The sequence below is a fragment of the Cyanistes caeruleus genome, chromosome 5 (genome assembly GCF_971803275.1).
Source record: "Cyanistes caeruleus chromosome 5, bCyaCae1.hap1.1, whole genome shotgun sequence".
In the NCBI taxonomy this organism is placed as follows: Eukaryota; Metazoa; Chordata; class Aves; order Passeriformes; family Paridae; genus Cyanistes; species Cyanistes caeruleus.
The window spans coordinates 79,874,604-79,889,271 of NC_141705.1; the positions used below are offsets into that span (position 1 = coordinate 79,874,604).

General features: G+C 39.1%; 1 long non-coding RNA gene across 5 annotated transcripts in view; it reads left to right on the top strand.

The window, feature by feature from the left end:
* LOC111929007 (uncharacterized) overlaps nucleotides 1-14,668 on the top strand; it is a 134,920-nt gene that overhangs the window by 60,340 nt on the left and 59,912 nt on the right. For 3 of the 5 annotated variants that reach the window (XR_015286587.1, XR_015286588.1, XR_015286590.1), the window contains one exon: nucleotides 159-272. This is a non-coding gene — a long non-coding RNA (uncharacterized LOC111929007). Of the gene's footprint in view, nucleotides 1-158; nucleotides 1,493-14,668 lie in introns of those variants that run through there. The other 2 variants (XR_015286585.1, XR_015286586.1) reach the window with 2 other exon arrangements.

Sequence of the window (14,668 nt, forward strand, 5' to 3'; positions counted from 1 at the left end):
ACACAGTAAGAAGCCATAACTAAAAAAGGATCATTTTTTTTGTAATTTGAAATAATAATGGAAGCTTTATTCAAATGGAAAGCATTGCCAACTCTGCTCTCCCTTGCCCCCTTGAAATCCAGTTTTAGAATTACAGAACTCTGTATTCTCTATACCAGAAAAATGAATATGTAGACATCTGCCTGGACTAATCAAGTAATCACTGCTCTTTGTGATCTTCAATGACATTCTTCACTCAAAACCTCAAAGCACAAAGAATTTTTCTGAGGCAGGTAAGAGAGCCACTTGCATTTCCTCTTGGAGTCTCGCAGCCATTCCTGTAGCTCACGTGACAATCATTTGGGCAGGCACATAAGAGTTGAAACTATGGGGTGAACTATCCTTCAGATACAGTCTCTTCCTGTACATCTTGGAAAACTCTGAACCAAATAGTGTAGTTCAACACAGTTCAGTGCTTTGACTTTGCTAAAATGAAATTGGCAGTAGCAGCAATACTGGAATATTGTGATTCTGGTGCCTATCATGAATAATTATAAATATCAGAAAAAAATGAAGCTGCAGCAGCAGTGGAATATTGTGATACTGGTGCCTGTTACAAGTGCTTCTAAACATCATAAATATTTAAAATGACTAACAGAAATCTAAATTCCTAAGTTAATCTCCAAGACTGCAATTTTTAAGGAGTCAAATTTTACTGATCCTGAAAAACCTGGGGATTAATATTTCCTTGGCTTTTGTGTCAGAAAGCCACGCACAGTGGAGCTGTTTGTGCATTGAGGGCAATCTCCTTTGGCTTTCTTGAGCTCAAGTTCTTCAAGCAAGTATTAGTGTGAACAGCAGCAGCTTAAAGCACTCCCTAATCTTAAAGAGACCATAAGTAACACACTGCTTGAACAAGGTGGGTTTGGACCAGATTTAACAACGTGATTTGCTTTTTCCTGTGTTTTAGTTTAAATTTTGCTTAAAACGGAGTTGTTTTAGCACTGGAATAGTTTAGATTATTCAGCATTTATATATACGAGAAAAAGGGTTCTAGAGTTTTGTTCTTAGTGTTCATTGTAATGTGAGTTATGTAGCTAAACCCATAGAAATTCTGTGAAATTTTAAATTCTAAGGGGTCAAGGATTTGGTTTTGGGTTGGTTCTGTTATTCCTGTGCAGATTGGAATGATTTGTTCAAACTCTGTGCATGTTATGTGACATCTGTAGTAAGTGAATCCCAGAAGATTTTAAGATTTATTTTGAGTCTGTTTCAATCTTGAATGTAATTCCAAAATTATTTTTATCTAGTCACTGTAGATTGAAGCATCTTTGAGATTAATTACATTATATATTGGGGATTAGAAGAAATGGGGAAAATATGTGAGAAATGAGGAGAGCAAATTATTGTCTTTCAATGAAGTAAGTACCAACTCAGATCTTGTCATACATTATGAATAATCTCATTTTTGCTGGAATCCTGTACTATATTAAAGACATTATGGCAGGTAAAATTACCTAGGGGAGTACTGCTTTCTTAGGTACCTTTGTACCAGAAGATGGAGCCGGAGAGCCTGGATTCAGCATCTCTGCAGGGTCAACGTTCTTTCAGTAGAGCTGACCCGGCTTTTGTTATCTCCATGGATGAGATCAAAAAAGGAAAATGGAGATCACAGCTATTTCACAGTTTAATAGCCCTGTAACCATTAAAACATAGTAAATCCAAGAATAAAAACAGAACCCAAGTGAAGTCAATTTAAATAGTTAAGGAACAAGGACGTGTTTCAGTGGGAAACATCCATAAGGTAATGCATAACTTTTTTTTTCCCTATCACATACTTAGAGATGAATTTTAAATTCCAGTGTGTCAGGTCTCAAAGGTAAAGCTGAACGTGATAATTAATATAAGATCATTCATACCTGATTCTCTGCAGGACTTTTATTGAATTGTGAAAAGCAAGGGATATGATTCTGCAAACTTTTTCCCAGGCAGACCTCACACAGAAAGTGTTGCTGTGTTTTAAGCAAGTTTTAAGCAAGATGCCCAACACCAATTAGTTTGAAGAGCTAATGCATGTTTGGATCCTCTGATGAAGGGTGCTGAGGATCAGTATTTTGCAAACTATCTTATATCTTAGAGAGCCCCAGCCATGAAATATGCCCACATGAATGCCATTTTCAGGGTTTCTAAGCAAAACAAAAGTATGTACATTTTATTAACGCAGATGGCGACATTTTTAAAAAGAATCCTACTCATCCATGGACATTGCAACTTCCCCCTCTCCCTCCCACCGCTATTGCATGCACTAAGGATCTAACTCACATTACAAAAATAACTTCAGAGAAGGGCTGAAACTAAATTTCATCATTTCCCTTTTTTAATGGCAACAGTTGCAAATGTGTACATAATGTTGCTGCCACTTAATCAGTTTATTGTAAATACCAAATACAAATCAGTGGGGTTTTTTTTTCTGTTTTCAAAACAAATCTTGAATATTTGAAAAGCACTCTGAAAATAAGTCCTTGTTTCAATATTTAGCTTAAAAAGTAGTCTATTCTGTTATTTATTTTTGCCCCAAACCCTGGTTGTTTTATTAAGAACTCCTCGGGAAGTTTTGCATTGTTGGACATGAATTCATTCCATCCTCCAGACAAAACAGTGCTGGTGGAACTTGATCAGCTTGAGGTTGCTGTTGGAGTAATAGACAGCTCTTGGACTTCTCATGGGAAACAGCCCCGTTTTTATCATCCTTGCCTTCTATTCTTCTTCCTAGCAGCCATTTGTGCTTTAAATTATTGTGAACACTATCTCTGGCTAACAAAACACCAATAGTTCCTGGGCCAGGATTTGGTTTCTGTTCCCAAGGTCATGATGTGGCACAGTGCGGGTCTGATTCTCTGGTGTGCTACTGCAGATTTTTGAAACAAGCAGGAGAAATGATATTTATGTTGGTCATATGCTGACACCAGTCATTTTATGAAAGAGCTACAACCTTTGAGTCACTTGGAAAAATTACTTGAGTGACGCTGTGTGCTTCATTCAGTTATTTCATGAAGTACCTAAATGCTTCAAGCATTTCTTCATATGAACATTACATTACTATGATATGGAATCTCTTGCTATGAATGTTCTGTCAGAATGGGTTTTTGTGAATGGTTAATGCTTGCATAGGAAAATAAACCCCATGCACTTCAGACTTCTCAGAGAGGTAGGGCTGTAATTCCAGAAACATGCCTGCTTTTGATATTCCCAGTGGCACCCTGCCTATGTTTTAGTAAGTGAAACACAAGTGTTCATGAAACTCTAGTCCTTCTACTTTTTTATTTACTTCTGAATAATGAACAGAAATGCATCTGTGTATTGTCTCCACCTGCATATGGGATTCTTGCTAGGTGATTGTAATTCTGTGGTGAGCCCAGAGTGTGATTATTAACAAATAATGCTGTGTCGTGGTCAACAATAAGCCAGTGGGCTTGAAAATTTGAGAAAAAACCACTTGTATTAATTTTCTGGAATGTAAAGCTCTCAGGTAAATCAGAAGAGCAGGCTCACAGGAGTGGCAGAGCACTGCAGATTTATTCCCTAGGTCAGTAATTTACATCCACTTCTACTTGACTCCCTGTTCTAATGTGTAATGTCAGTAACATTCTCCTGCTTATTAAAATTGATTAATAGGCAAAATATGGGGTCAGAGGATGCAGAACTCATCTTTTTAATCTGCCCCCAAATATCCAAAGTACTGTTTCCTTTCAATGGAGAAACGAATGAATTTAAATCTTCTAGTTTTGCATAAAATTGCTGCATCATTTCTGAAGGCTTTGCTATTACAGAAATTCCACTCAAAATTGGTAGTGAGGTCTCAAGTCGCTCTTCTTATGGGTCTGGTTTCAGAACCTTGCATGCAGAGAAGTAATATTCCTCAGCCATGTGACTAAATGAGTGACTGCTAGAGTGAAACATGAGCTATTCTATTTTTCCTTGGGGAAAAAATCATTGCAGTAATGGAATCTACTTAGACCTACTAAAGGGAACTCTTCCCAGAGCATTAATACCCACTGAAGAACAAGGATTTATGCTCACCTTTTATGAAGAACCAAGGAAGATAAGAATGTGGTCACAGTTTTCCAGTTTAGAGTTCAGGCTTGTTGAACTAGGGTTTATTTTAAGGCATTATATTTCTAGGGCTGTTACTTAAAAATTTGAAATAAGAACACAATTAGCTTGTGACCTCATTATAACCAACAGTGGCCTTTGCTATTTTGCATTTTTGTAGTTGAGACTAAATTGGGTGGGAAAAAATCTGATCTCCAAAGGTGATTGGGTACTAAATCTTGCAAACCCTTAATAATCTGCTAAAGCACACAGTGCTTTATCTTATGTCCTTTCTGTAAATGGTTATGCTCTTGGAGACATTTTCTAATTAGCCTCTTTCCATCTCCTTCTATCAGTTTCATTTCCCTGTACTACACTTAGCACTCACTTTTCAAAGCTTGTATTTTTATGCTAAATGCTTCTGCTGTGTAATTAATTTGTCTTAAAAGAGAGTATGTACGAATCAAACAGATTAATATTCTTCCCAGTCTTTCACAGCCTAAATTTATTTTGGAAAATTATTAAGAAAGATTTTTCTCACTCCATTTCTGTCTATCAGTATGATTCCCCAGGCTGTATTGAATCTTTTCTGCATAGAAGAGGGCAAAGATGTCAGTTGTTGCTGCAAAGTCTCCTAAAGCATCTCTACAGATACTTATCTTGTATAATTTCATGTAGCCTACTGTATGTTTAAAGTATAGAAGTTATAAAAAGCATTTCTGCAAGAGCAGAGAAAGCACAGTAGAAATTTTAGCTTGAAATAATAAAGGCAAAGACAAGTGTGCATCTCTTCTGTGGCTTCCCCTCTGCCTCAGTTTAGTTCTAAGTTCTGCACAGAATAGAAGAACCACGTGAGTCTTGGTGTGAGGCCACTGAAGCAGAGTTTTCTCTCTGGTTTCACTCACCCAACTCTCTTGTCATTCACGGGATCCTATAAGCACGTGAGATCAGTCTTAGAAAATAAATCCAAGCTATTGCTTCTCTACCATAAAAAGTGTGGAAATCACTTTGTTGTTTCCATTCTGATTCGTTTGTGTGAGTATTTCAGGTCCTCAAATTTGTCAGTGTCCTACTTGATCATCACATTTAATCCTTTAGAGGTGCTAAAGATGCTCTTGTCTAAAATGACTTTGGGGAACAGTCATTCTTTGGTCTGCACTCAGTAATTGTGTGATTTACTCAAAGGACTGTAATCCTATGACAGAAGAAGAGCAATTAAATATCAGAATTATTCAATTACTCTTAATGTAGGGATTTAAATGTGTTTTGTTGCATTGTAGTGGTTTTGAATATTTTAAGACACTTGCACAGGCACAGAGTCTGAAATTCATAAAACAAGAAAAATGTCTAATTGCTCTATGCTGTGTGGTCTATGAAGGAATAAGAGTCCATAAAAAGAATGCCACTGAGTGTTAAAACCAGTCTGCTTGCTGCATTTTAATTGGGAGGAGAGTCTTAGCTCTTTGGTTTCAGAAACATTGTGTTATGGATATGGTGCTTGCTTTCTAATTTTAAAAGAGAAAGAGGAGGAGTAAATATTGGTTGAGGAACTTGGTGTATCAGGGTAAAATTACTCTATAACAGATGAAGCCATGAAGCCTTTGGGGATTTCTGTTTTATTTGTTCTGAAGTTTAGACCTGCTGATTTACTTGGGAGGGGCAGGGAGAGCTTAGAATTACTGTATCTGCATATGGATTTGGGGAGGCATACCCTGAGTTATGCAGAAGTGTTTATGTCAGCCTACCTTGTTCTCTTCCTATTGATTTCCTTGATTCGTTTGTCCTCAGCTCTCTTAATGAACACATGGATTTAAACCTCTTGGGGCACACTGAGGCTTCCTTCTGGTTCTCTCCTTGTCTGGAAGATACCAGCATAGGTTGTGCCAGTGCACAGGTTTTGTCTAACAAGCTTGGCACAGAATTTGTTCAAGGTTGGCAAATGGTGACATCAGGAATGCAAAATACATTTAATTTCATTGAACGCGTAAAATGATTTCCTCCTGAATTCCCTTAAGTGATGCAATTCAGCCCAGAGTCAAGTTTTACATCCAAGTTGTTACAGAAATAGTAATAATTCAGTCATAAAATGGCTGAAACAGCACTGCTATAGTGCACAATTCAAATCTGTCCCTACAGTGGTACTAAAATCAGTTATCACCTTTGAAAGCTTCTCTGGACGCTTGGCACTTAAATTGATCAATTGATCCATTAACGCTCCCCTTTTGCTAACCTATTGGTTAGTTGGTCTCCTTTAATTTTCCCCTTTGGTGAAGCAGTTCCACTGGTCTACATGTAATTATGGTCCTACATGCCTTTTCAAAAACTGCATTTTGGGAAGCTTGTGCTGGCTTTTGTGTGGGAGAAGTAGGGAAATTGTTGTTACCTGTGGTAACTATCCAGAAAAGGATAAGAAACCCCAAACCCCCATAGCTGATGTGCTGTATCTATCTGGTTTATATTTCACATGGCCTAGAATTTGTTACCTGTGGCTGAAGGGAAACAAACAAACAAAAGCTACAAATGATAAAGAAGTCACAACTGAAAGAGGTGTAAGTTGTGAGAATGAGTTGGAAAGAAATGGCACTTGGAGTTGGATTAGATATAACAAGACCAGGCTTGCTCTGTTCTGAGAGTGAGGAATAATAGAAGAGATTGAAAAGTAATCTTAGCACTCAAGGGTCAAGAAGAAATAATGTTGGTTATTTTTCTTAACAACATCTTTTGATTTTAAATTTTCCTCTGATAATTGGCAGTATAGCAGAAGATGTATTCAGCAGCAACAGCAAATCTGTGCCACATTCAGTTTAACAATTTACCCATAGACTAGGAAATCAATGCTGTTTAATAAGGATAAAGGAGGGCAAAATTGTGATTCGAAACACTTTTCCTTCATAAAGCAAGTATTTTGTTAAAGCATTTTTAAAAATAAAATACTGCTTCAGCAGAGTGTCCTAATAATGAAATAGTTTGTTAAATGTATACATTCAAATAGCCAGTAACTCTGTATTTACAGAGCTAATAGTGCTTTTGCTGGAAACACCAGGGAGGATGAAAACACTAAGTGGTTATTTTGCTTGGGAGAAAAATGATTCAGCTTCAGCAAATTGTCTGCTGATATTGAGGATTCTCAAACAACACATACCTTCCCATCCCTTGTCTACCACCTGCCTTCAAATCCCATTTCAATACGTTTCATTATCCTGTAAGTTAAATAAGAAAAGCTGAGAATGTAGACAAGGCTTAACAGTGTTGATCCATGTGAAGAGTGGTTATTTTTCTGTTTTACATTAAAAATTGAACAGGCTTTGAAAAGAAGCAGGCCCATGTATTGTTTTGAAGTGAATTGTAACATCAGTACATTTGTAGTGAAATTGTTCCTGGTTGCTGTTATGTAGCAGCAAAACTGCAGAGGTGAACAGAAGATGCAGAATGGATTTGAGGTGGAATTATTAACTACTTGGTGTAGGCTTCAAAGAGACAAGAGCTGCAACCATCAGCTGCTTGTGGTGCCTGGTCTGGGTGCTCCTTTAGGGTTTGGAGGTGGGCTAGAAAGCTGGTGCTTTGGAAGGCTTGAGTGTGTTTGCATCCATCTGTGCATGCCCAGCTTTATGATGGGTGGTACTGATTTAGCTCTTCACTTCTATTTCCTCTGGGAACCTAAATAAACATGATAGGACTCTTGGGAAACCCAGCTACTAGTACTGCATCACTGGCACCGTGGCAGAGCTCAAATTATTAAAGCAAGGCAAAAAACCCCGAATCTAGTAAGTAAAAGTTCTTTTTCATTTCTCTTCCCTGGCAGTCGTATTTCTGGCCTATGACTGTAGTGTGTTGTAGATGTTCAAGATAAAAGTTCATTTCAGGTGATAAAGTACACTTAAATTTTCATAAGTCTTCATGTAAAAAACAGATCCTAAGCTGATCGACTTGTACAATTTTATGATTCACCCTTAGTCACTGGAGCTTAGAGTAGAGAATATATTCTGAAAGTGCCATGTTATCAGTGGATTGTCAAGTCATTTCTGATTTAGCCCCTGGCTCTAAGCAGACTGTCCTGCTTTCTGTGAGAGTAATAAAAAGATAAGCCTTGAGAGATGTGTAGGGGGGAGAAGGAGCTCATTTGCATTCAGATGAGCTATTCTTCCAGCCTCTCTCTCTATTTGATCTTATAAAAATTATCCTAGATTTGATCAAAAGCAGAGAAAAGATGGATAAATCCAAAGACAGGTTAACAGCAGAGTTTCTCATCATGGTAACTCCAGTAGAAAAGTGATGCATAGGAACACATCTTTGCACTCACTGAAACCTGTGTACAGTGTCTCGTGTCATTGGTCAGGAGTATTAGATGTGACACTGAGACATCAAACAACTTCACAATGAGCTGAAATAGAGAATTCCATCTTAATAAGGCTTCTCTTAAAATGTTGGTAGGGTCCCTTAACTTTGATGACATAAATTTTCTTTTTGGCCACCATTGCACATGGCATGCCAAATACTTTATTGCTAGAAACTGTATTCCAAGGCTGTAGGGTTGTGTCCATGACACAGATACCATAAATTATCTTGAGCCATATCATCTGATAATGGCCCTAAAGTAAAGCTACTCATACAGGCCTGTGGGGCAATGCATTTGTAAATTTGTATTTCTAATGGAAGTGTCCTTACATTCATTTAGTACAAATGAGTGCAGACCCTCAGTGGTGTAAAGTCATTGGGATCCACTAAGGCAAGAACACTAGGTAGAGATATTTTCCAGCCCAGAATCCTGCTAGGATGCACAAATGTAGACCCTTCTCAGCCTTCCCCAATGACTTTGAGCTTATGGAAATAAGATTATAGGACAGGATGTAAAATTTGGTGGCAGATAGAGAACACTGCTGTTTCTTCTTCTCTGGCAGACTGTTCAGGAGGAAGTTTACTTGTAGTAATACTTTTTGGACCCAAAAAATACAAGTAAAATTTAGAAAGTAAGTACCTCTGAGAAGAGATGAACTCAGAATGTGGTTTAACATGGCAGATAAACACAAGATGCAGAGCAGGTATTTTTCTTTCACCTTTTTCACATTAATTGCATCAGGGGGAAAAGCTCCTACATCCTTGTTCTGTATGAGACTCTTTTTCTCTTTTACCAACTGTGGAGGAGTGGACCTAGGAATGAGTTGGGGAGGAAAAAGGACTGAACAGTTCTTTATTTTGGCCTCTGGAGAATCAAAGTTGTGGCCTGAAACCTACCTGAGCCAAGTGTATTTTCAGTTTGTAGAAGCTTGCTCTGCTATGAATTTCTGTCTCTTGGCTGGATACTCAGCATCTCTAAGTGCAGAATCCTCCCTGGCACCGTATATCCTTGCCTTGTCCCTGCCACCACCACTCAAATATTTTCCTTTCATTGTAAAGTGAGTGAGATTTTACTGGGGTGGAATTCTGCAGTGTTAGGGAATGAAGGTTTTTTTCCTTCTTCATTTTTTTATGATGAATTTCTTATTTATTCTATTGACACCTTCTGAGTGAGCCTTTCATAAGGGCTTCTGTATTTCACAGAGGCTACACCTATTTGGGCCTGAAGACTTTGATACAATTGTAATCACTTGGAAATGGAACCTGTTTGATTTGTATGGAAGGCAGCCATTCTCCCTGTTCCAAACTTCCTAAAATAGTTTATCCACGTTGAAAAAAAAAAATACCTCTTGGAGATAGTGGAGACAGTGCATGATGGTGATTCCAGGGATGGATAAGCAGGACCATCACCTTCCTCACACCATCAAACTTGAGACTAATAGTCAGGTCTGCAGTTCTAATTTTAACCCACAGTAATCTACAGACAATCCTTTATTATCTAAAAAAGCTGATACCGTCAAGGTGGAAGCAAGCTGAAGTTGGAAGAGTTAGGTTTCTTCAAAGCTCTTGTTTCCAGCAGGATTGGAGAGCCTTTACCTTTTGTAACAGGAAGGTTTTAAATTTGTAATGCTGACCTTGCAACTGGAACTTGGTGGCTCCATTGTTGCACTTGCAGCAGCCAGATGACCTCAAAGGAGAAGTGCATTGTTCTAACTTGTGTGGAAGCAGTGGCTGCAAATACCATCAGGAAGTGCTGGACTGGCAGGACATTGGATGGATGCTCTTAGGCCACAGAGCTGGAAATATCAGCTGTAGCCACATGGTAAGTCCATTTATGTAATTCTAAATCTGTTCCTCACACGATCTGTGCTCCTCTATTCCGTATCAGCTTGGTGAGGAGGTAGATGAGACTGTTGGGGGAAAAAAACCACTTCAATTTAAAGCAGAGAAACTGTTCCATTATAAACGGTGAAGATAAACCTGTGAGGCTACCAAAGAAATCTTTCTTTGTCTTCCAGTTAATAACTTCAAATGGATAACAAATCTATGCTGCATAATCTGCTTTGAATGGATTTCCTTTGGAACATGTGCTTCTTCCTGAATGACAGAACTGCAATATTTTCACACTTGCAGTTTCACCCTCAAATGGCCACAGGAAATGCAGCAGCTTCTGTTTTCTGTTGCTTCTGTTTGTTAATGCTTCAAGGTGTTGCTCTGTATTTGTACCCAGCTGTCATGACCTTAGAAAGAGAATGTTGTAAAGATAGGAGTAAAAAAGCCAGAGAGCTCCTCCTTGCAGCAGACACGGGCAGCATTGGATCCTGTTTTTGCAAGGCATCCTGATGGGGAGAGGCAGATGTCAAGAATGGCAACTTCAGCAGGTGTGTGGCTGCTTCGTAGCTTGGGCTGGATTCAGGAAGGGCAGTGTTCCAGAGAGCAAAGTCAAGAGTTTGAATCAAGTGTGAGGTGCCCAGAAAGTCAGGGCCCACACTGCTCATGTGTGTCAGGGGAAGGTGAGAATCAGGCCCATCTGCTCCTAGAAATGCAGGTTCCAGCTTTAGCAGCCAAAGGCTTTGCAAATAAATGGCTTCTATGCATTGGAGAGCATAGAGCATGAAGTTAGTGTTTCATGCAGTTGTTTGAAGGCAATGTGGGATTCCAGAGCTTAGTGTTTGAATTGCAACTTGAATTTCCTTCTTTGCTGTTATTTAGACTGCTCTGAAGTAGTCATGAGAAGCAAAAATGAAAGGAAATGTTGTTTGATGGGGACTGTGGTAGGGCTTTCTTGCCAGATTTGAAATGGCTTGAATTGATTAAAATCTCCAGGTGAGGGGAAGATTGTATCCATTCCTCTCTCTTATTAAAGCAAATTTTCCAAGAGGGATGTAAAATTGCATTTGAGGGTTGGGGTGGGGTTTTTTTCCCTTCTTTGATGTGCAACCTAACAACTCCAATTTCGCAGGCCTATTTAACATTTGATCCCTAAAAGTCAGTCCTTTGCTTTGTATTTTGGGAACTTGTTCATCTTGGGGAATTTGTCATCTTCTCAGGGCATTGAAGGTCAACCAAATGCTGCAGGTTTCATTCTTCCTTTCATATGGTCTATGTCCTGGGGTTTGACTCTTAAGCAGAGCTATTTTTTTGTTTTGCAGCCTAGCAGTTCTACGGTGGGGCTGTGTGCAGGTGAATTCACTTGAGAACGATGGGTAAATCAGCTCCTGGGAAGATGTGCACTGCCTGGCCCCGATGCTTCAGCATGCTTGAGGTCAGCTTGGCTGTCTCTGATTGTCTAATAATAATGCAGAATAACAGAATTAAGTATTCATTGTAATTGGTGATCAATAAGATTTGTTTTCAGCTAAGTCTGTGTGCTAGTTTCTAAAGCACTCCAGTCTGTTTCATCAATGACCTTTGTGGTTTTAGCTTAAGCTTTCTAGTTTCTGCTGTTGTTATTTTCTGCCCTGTCGCTGTGAGAGGAAGGGATGATGGCTGGAGGTTTGGCAGTCAGCGAGGGCCTGGCCACCACTGCAGTTCTGTACACTCAGCCTTGGAGATGTGATCAGGAATGTGCTGTTAGTTGCCAGTTTTGTATTGCAAAGACTGAGCATGCTGCCATCACTGTGTTTGATGAGTGAGTTTTCATTGGTTTGGTCCAACTCGAAAGCAGCCTTAATTTGAAGGTGGAATTCTTTGTGGATGAGGCTGTGAAGAATATGGTGTTTATACTCCCATCCTACGGGCAGTACGGTAGAACAACTCCTAACTGATTTGGTAATAAAGACCTAGTTTTTCTTCACTAAACCTGCCCTAGAAAAATTCATCAGCTGGTGGTAGCTATCTCTAGAGTGGATGATGGTTATTGAGTTTATTGCCAATTTAATATACTTTGTCAAGCTGTGTTGTTTAGTTTCTGTTGATCCAGAGACACCTGGGGCTCCTTTTGCTTCCTAAGGGATTAAAGTAGCAAGCGCTTAGAATGAGATATTGGGAAGATGGGTGCAGGAGACTTTGTAATTTACTATGGAAAAACGTAATAATGATGAATATTTCAGGTGGAAATGATAGTATTTCACTATATACTATGTGAAATGCTTTTATGTGTTTTTTTTAATTTCTCTTTTATTTTTAATCCTGGATAAATTAAATGAGGCTTTTGGGGAAAGCATGAGCTGGAATTTCTATTGAGTTTGATAACCTCTGATTCTGCTCTCGTTTGTCTGTCTGCTGGAACTTGTAGCAAACTGGCTATGTCCAAGTTTAATTGTGTAATAATTACTTTTCAAATCGAGCCTTTCTCACTTGGTGCTGATGTATTTGGGGGAGGGAGGGGAATGGAGAGAAAAGAGCTCCTTTCATGAATACAATTGAAATTTCATTTTGCTGATTTGAGCCTTTCCAAGATTCAAGTGAGCATTGGATCAGGTTGGAACTGAGGGGATGACTCATGACTCTGGCATAAAAACTACATTGCATTCTACATATTGGGAGTTTTCTGTTGCCCACAAGAAAGTTCAGAAAAAAAAAAAGAGAAATGGGTTTCAAATTTCCTGTGCTATTTTCAGTTGACTCCTCTTTCTGGAGATGCCTTAGCAAGTGTAGGACATCTGAAAAACTTGGAACTGCAACTTTCTTGTTGAGGCTCTGATGAACATTGCTTCTGTCATCAAGTTCTTGTGTTCATACTTTGAACTTAGCTGAGTAATGTTGGTATCAGCAGACTCTGCTAAAGCCATGCCTTCCTAATTAATAATGCGTTCTTAATAAAAAAAAAAATCTATTTCTTCATGTATTTAATTACCTAGTGAGTGTAAGACTGAATGAAGTTAATACCGCGCAGATTTCAAGCAAAACGCTGCTTTTTAATGTGCTTCAGTATAGGCTATGCAAAAGTCAATAGACATGATTTTTAAGCCTCAGTTACCTTTCATTACCCTGTTCATATTCAAATTCAGATTGATGAATGCTGAACCAAAAGCAGACATCATAGAGTTAATTGAAGTTCTTTGAATTCAGAGGCAAACTATTTTCATAGCTTTGTTTTGAGGGTGGGTTGCTTTTGATGTTTGTTTTTTTTTTTGGTTAAGGCAATGGCAAGCATTTATTTATCCAGCTCCCTCCCCATTTTCCACCATCGTTGTTGCCAGTGATGCCTGCAGTGCTCAGTGGTCAATGACCCTCAGCCAGGGTGAGCTGCAGGAGCCTTACAGACGGGCCTGTTCTTTCTCCCAGAGCTAGAACAAGTGCAACAGCACAGTGCCATTTTGCTAAAAGCTAATATTTTTCCCAGCAGCTTCTTCTCCAGGCAGAATGAAATGCTTTCTTCAAGAGCAACCACATCTTTTCTCTGCCTGAAAGGTTGTGTTTGTCTGGGTTTTTTTCTCTTGCTTTAGGTGAGATTAAAAAAAAATGAAGAGGAAAGCCCAAGGAAATGCCAAAAGTACCACCTGGTAGTAATTTTGTGTGAGTGTCTCGATTTACACTTCAAACTTGCTCTTGGAGAACTTGGAGCTGCATTTAAAATGTATTTTGGTAGGTGGTCTGCTGCTGACTATCTGCATTTCTTCTTCCATTTCTTTTCTGTGCTTGTTTGGTATTGCTGCTGAATGTCCCCAAAGAGTAAAGTGATGTGGAAGAATTGAGGAAGCAGCTTTTGAAATTCTAAAGCTGATGTGTAGGTTTTGTTCCTATTGGATTTTTAAAAGCAGGTATGTCATCCAAGTTAACTTTCTTCAGCAAGTAACAAGATTGTCGTCCTTCCACTGATGCTCTGTATTTTAACAGAGGTATTTGATGGTGCTGGAAAGGAGCAAGATGCAGAATGAGTTTGAGAGAAGTGATTTAAAGTGGGAGCACAGATGGTTGATTCCTAAAAATCAAAAAACGGATGTTTTGTTTTGTAGGAAAATGAAATCTAATCCTATTTGAGGGTCAACGGGATAAATACAAAGAACTAAATACAGATGTAGATACATATATATATATATGTGTGTGTGTATATATATATATAACCCCCCCTCCAGAGATCTATGAAGCAGGACTGATTGGTGCCATAGCCCAGGCAGCCTGTGGATCTAATTGCCTGCCTGAATTCAGCCCTTGCCTGGATGCCAGGGGAGACGTCCCTGGATTTGTCTCCAGACAGCTTTCCAGGGATGATCCTGCTCCTTTCCTGGTGCCCCAGAGTGCTGCAAGCCCCCCGTCCTGGGGCCATGGTGATGCCTGCCGGGGCCTTTAGGGTCCCCCCTAAAGGGCAGACAGGGTT